The sequence below is a fragment of the Myotis myotis genome, unplaced genomic scaffold (assembly GCF_014108235.1).
Source record: "Myotis myotis isolate mMyoMyo1 unplaced genomic scaffold, mMyoMyo1.p scaffold_m19_p_6, whole genome shotgun sequence".
In the NCBI taxonomy this organism is placed as follows: Eukaryota; Metazoa; Chordata; class Mammalia; order Chiroptera; family Vespertilionidae; genus Myotis; species Myotis myotis.
In genome coordinates, this window is record NW_023416368.1 from 41,173,063 (window position 1) to 41,179,062 (window position 6,000).

Consider the following 6,000-nt stretch of genomic DNA (forward strand, 5'->3'; position numbering starts at 1 on the left):
GGAAATTATGGCAAATGCATCTGTAAGACACAAGGATATATCTATGCCTGAATTCAAGGCAACTAAGACCTGTCCAAATAAATTTTAATGAGTTTTTGTTGGTTTGTTCATAATGAATGGAGTTAACTTTCATCTTAATAAGCCTTGGTCACTAATAAGCCTTGGTCAAAGTGTGTTTAAATTTCAACAAGGATCCAAGTCCGGTGTCATGAATTAAGGATTAAGTTACAGACATACTTCTGGAATTTACCATGAAAACTCCTGAGGAAGTCTTTTATGTACTATACTGGAGGCCCGGTAATGAATTTGTGCACTGATGGAAGCCAGCTGGCCCACCCCAGTGGGGGCCCATTGGGCCAGGCTGGCGGGGGGAAGGGGGGGACATGGGAGGTTCCCAATTGGGGTGTTGGGGGCCTATAGGGGACCAGATCAGGCTAGCTGGCTGCCACAGTGTGTGTCATAGCCACAGACTGTTCTGGTCATTCTGGTCGTTCTGCTGTTCCGGTCACTGGGCTTTTATATATATAGACTAGAGGCCTAGTGCATGAAATTCGTGCATGGGGGAGGTCCCTCAGCCCAGCTTGCATCCTCTCGCAATCCAGGATCCCTCAGGGGATGTCCGACTGCCGGTTTAGACCCAATCCCTCAGGAATCCCTGTGGGATCAGACCTAAACCAGCAGTTGGACATCCATCTCACAATACGGGACTGCTGGCTCCTAACTGCTCACATACCTGCCTACCTGATCACCCCTAACCACTCTGTCTGCCTGTATCATTGCCCCTAACCCCTCTGCCTGCCTGCCTGATCACCCATAACCCCTCTGCCTGCTTGCCTGATTGCCCCTAACCCCTATGCCTGCCTGCCTGATCACCCCTAACCACTCGCCTCCCTGCCTGATTGCCCCTAAACACTCACCTGCCTGCCTAATCGCCCTTAACCACTCTGCCTGCCTGCCTGATTGCCCTTAAACACTTACCTGCCTGCCTGCTCGCCCCTAACTATTCACCTGCCTGTCTGATTGCCCCAAACTGCCTCTGCCTCAGCCCCTGCCACTGCGGCTGCATCTGGGGGATGTCCAGAATGACGTCTGGAAGGTCGTTCAGCTGTCTGGTCTAATTAGCATATTATGCTTTTATTATTATAGATAATGTGCATATGTCAGACTCATAATTATGTTAGAATTCATATAGACAATTTGGAAAAATGTGTAATTGACATCACACAGGTAACCTACGAATCCTTTGAACTTATTAAAGGAATACGCTGAGGAATGACAGACTCATCAAATTCTTATGTAACCTGTGATATATTCAAGGGATATATACTGAAACCACTTGTGAGTGAGTATCTGAAGATATATCATTAAAATGGAAAGACCCACAGAGCATTTAACACGTGCTACTTAAAGGCAGATAACTTCCAGAGGACCCATTTGGATACTTCCAATTTTGTTAATTTATGGATCAATTTGCCAAACACCCAAACCAGGTTGCTAAGTACAAAGTGTAGTCCTCAGGGTTTTCTGGCAGAAAGTTGGGACCGCAATCTGGGTACCATGCTAGCCCAAATAAAAGAACTAACAATGGACAAAGTTCTCTGGCAATGTCACTGCGTTCCCCATTTCAGATTAAAACCACACTGTCTGCCTTCCAGATGCTGATCAAAATCAGATTCCATTTTGCCAGAGCAGTCTCCTCACTCAAGTCATCCATTTCTGACCCTGTGCACAGCCTCGGGCCTGCAGGCTGCTGAAAACAGTTACTGATACTTGACTGCGAAGTCAAGAAGTGAAACGTTCTAGAATTCCAGAGAAATGTCCCTTTAGAGAAACAGCCAGGTTAAGACAACTGAGTGCAGCATAACCGACTCCAACAATATGTTGATTCTTTTACAGCTGCGAGTCTGAGGGAGGAGAAAGCTACCCTGTGCTGAATCTGGGGTCATGCGAGTGGGACATCCCAAGGAGGAGATGGGCTCGATGGGGAACGTAAATTTGGGGAAGGGCTTCAGATAAATAGAAAATGAAAAGAGGGCTGCCCTCTTTCACGTTGGCAGAACTGTCATTGAGAAACTCGAGTTGGCAATCATCTCCTATTTAACAGGAAACCACTCATGTCTAAAAAACATTTCTTCTAACCCAGGCAGAGCTGAAGGTAGCATGTGCTACACACACAGACATGGATCTGGGAAGCAAATCAAAACCAGCATTTCTGTTTCTGTTAAACTTTATGGACAGTGAGCATAGGATAGCGTTCCCTGAAAGAGGACAGTTTGGGCTGCCAGCCCTGTGAGATAGAAAAGAAGGGCATTTGCATTTGAAATGGTCTTAATTTACACAGCTTCATGTCAAGAACAGAAGGAGTCCAAGAAAGGCTCAATGGAATTTAAAGTGGCAAAGTCAATTATCTCTAATTTATAGAGAGCTTACTATCCAAATTAAAGCACAATTCCTGGCCACTCTGCATTTGAACAGCCACTTTTAAACAGATGTTTGTGGGACATCAAATTAGAGCATAACTATTCCCTACAAATCGGCCTGTAAGGGGGGTCTTGGTGATGCCTTCACTCATGTTTTAATTTGTTCCACACAGTGTGCCTTGCACTGGGGCAAATTAGGCGCATAAAGCTGACTCTTGCCTTCAAGGAGCTTGCAGTTTTAAAAAATGTTATTGATTTTTAAAGAGAGAGGAAGGGAGAAGGACAGAGAGAGAGAAATATCAATCTGAAAAGGATACATGATCCCCGGCTTCCTGGATTGATTGAACCGGAAACCCAGACACCTGCCCTGACTGGGAATTGAACCCTGTAACTCCTTGGTGCCCAGGATAATGCCCAACCCACTGAGCAACACTGGCCAGGGTGGAGCTTGCAATTTTTAGCGACTACATTCTTCTCCAAAATACAAAATTTGCACAGCTCTGTTTTCAGAGAATTACTCCACTATTTCCAAAGAAAATTATATTTGTAGTCATGTATGGCCATATGTAGTATCTGGACAATATATCATCAATGACTTCCTCCGTCTTGGTAATCGACTACAGTTTCAAAGCACAGTAAACCCTCGATTTTGCAGACCTCGATTTAACGGACTTCGGATTTAACAGACAAAATTTCCAGTCTGTATGTCACATGTGAAAATTAACACCATGTTCATTTTAAAACACATTTAACCAAGATTTGTTTTAAACTAAATTAACAGGTTATTTTTTAACAAATTTTAGGGAATAGGCACATGTTGGAAAAAACACTAGAATTTTAGCTGAAATCAGTAAATACTACATATCTACAACTATAGACCACATATTTAAAACCAAGAGTCACCACTTGTAAATAATGTTCAGTAAATGATTAGCATGTGATCACATCGAGTCACGAGGGCAATTGGTTGTGTTGTCACGTGGGGGTGCCTTTCTGCAGCAGTTTTAACCCCTGCCTGCCCATGTGACCTGCACTAAGCCACGCCCCAGACCTGCGCATTTGTTTACTCGCAGTGGTGGGTGAATGCACACATTTACTAGACCTATTCAGTATAAATTTAAAATTACAGTCATACGTTTAGGAAACTTTTCTGTGCAATTAAACTTTCCATGCATACTTAATTTTAATTACACAAACGTGTCTACATAAGTTGAAAAGGTAAACTACTTTGTCAATTTTTTAACATATGCATTCAGAAAACCTACTTTATTATATAATGGACTTTCAGCTTCAATGGACACTCCCTTGCCCGAATTAGTCCATTATGTCGATTTCACTGTAACAAAATAATAGGTTTAGTGGGTTTTAAAGGATGTGTTGTGCATTTAACTAGCTGCGTTGTCTAATTATGTAAGACAGTTAAAATTCCCGGTATGTGAAAGCGCTGTCCTGTCACATGTTAGGGTTGCCGAAGGAGGAACACAGGAGGCCAAAAGGGGTAAAGAATTATGAATTTATTAGGTCATCTTGATACTAGATGGGCTGAGCCCCAAAATGGTGCCAGCCCCCAAAGACGGCGAGTCAGAGGTTTTAAAGGACTCTAGGTGGGCTTTTTCTAGGCGGAGAATTCTCTGTGCAGTTCCAGATTCTGGGAAAGTCCGGAGGGGAGAGCTAATGGTCTTAGCGAGTGGAATGTGGTCTAAGCAAGTGGGCTGTCCATTGTGAAGTGGCCTAAAGGTCAGTTCCCAGGGGAGGGGGCATCGAATCAATTGCTCGATCAAACTAACATCATATACAACTCATTTCGAAGCCAGTTCATTTGGTTTCAGGTCCCATTTTCACAGAATTTGGTGTCGTCCTCGGTAAAAAGTATGTGAGCTTATCCAGATTCTTCATGTTCAGCCAACTTTGTGGTAAATAGGGCTGAAGTACAATTTGGGAAAAATTACTGAATAATCTCCTGTGGCAAGTCGTCCAGTTACCTCCGAGTTCGTTGGCTTTCTAATTCCAGTGCTCCCATTAAAAAAAGGCAGCTTGGGCAGTGCCCTGTGTGGTCCTGGGTGGTGTTCCTTCAACTGTGTTTGGACGGAACAGACCCAGGGACGCCCCTTCTTCCAGCCTCCGGCCCCAGGCTGGGCTGGGCCAGTATCTCTTCTAAAGACTCACCCTCGAGCACGACTAGGAGCCTTCGGAGCCCAGAGGCCTTTGAGGGGCCCCTCTGCGTTCCCCTGGTGCCTGGCTTTTACCTGAGCCTCTCACACCTGTCAGAATGGCTATCATCAATGAATCAACAAACAAGGATATGGTACAGCCCTGGCCAATGGCTCAGTTGGTTGGAACATCAACCTGTGTACCAAAAGGTTGCTGGTCTGACTCCTGATCAGGGCACATACCTAGGTTGTGGGTTCAAACCCTGTTCAGAGCACAAAGGCAACTGATTGATGTTTCTCTCACATTGATGTTTCTCTCTCTCTCTCTCTCTCTCTCTCTCTCTCTCAAAATAAAATAACATATCCTCAGGAGAGAATTTTTAAAAAATCAGTGGTACATATATACAATGACCTATTACTCAGTCATAAAAAAGAGACACAAAAAATGAACTCTTACCACTGTGACAACATGGATGGACCTAGAGCAGTAGTTCTCAACCTTGGCTGCACATTAGAATCACCTGGGAATCTTTTTAAAATCCTGATTTCTGGGCATCATCCTCTGGAAATTCTGTTTCTTCGTTATGGGGTGGGGCCACACATTAGTAACAAAGAAACAGAATTTCTGGAGGATGAGGCCCAGAAATCAGGATTTTAAAAAGATTCCCAGGTGATTCTAATGTGCAGCCAAGGTTGAGAACCATTGACCCCCTAGAGCAGCTGTGGGCAAACTACGGGCCCGCGGGCCGGATCCGGCCCGTTTGAAATGAATAAAACTAAAAAAAAAAAAAAAAAAAAGACCGTATCCTTTTATGTAATGATGTTTACTTTGAATTTATATTAGTTCACACACACACACTCCATCCATGCTTTTGTTCCGGCCCTCCGGTCCAGTTTAAGAACCCACTGAGGCCCTCAAGTCAAAAAGTTTGCCCACCCCTGCCCTAGAGGGTATTATGCCCAGTGAAATAAGTCAGACAGAGAAAGACAAAGACCATATGATTTCACTTATATATGGAATATGAAGAACAAAACAAACAAACAAACAACATTGAAACAGATCCGTAGAAACAGAACACAGTCTAGGGCAGTGATGGCGAACCTATGACACGCATGTCAGAGGCGACGGGCAAACTCATTTTTTTGGTTGATTTTTCTTTGTTAAATGGCATTTAAATACATAAAATAAATATCAAAAATATAAATCTTTGTTTTACTATGGTTGCAAATATCAAAAAATTTCTATATGTGACACGGCACCAGAGTTAAGTTAGGGTTTTTCAAAATGCTGACACGCCGAGCTCAAAAGGTTCACCATCACTGGTCTAGTGGTTGCCAGAGGGGAAGGGATGGGGGGGGGGGGGGGCGCCGGTGAAAGGGATGAAGGGACTGAGAAGTACAGATCGGTAGTTACAAAATAATCACTGGAA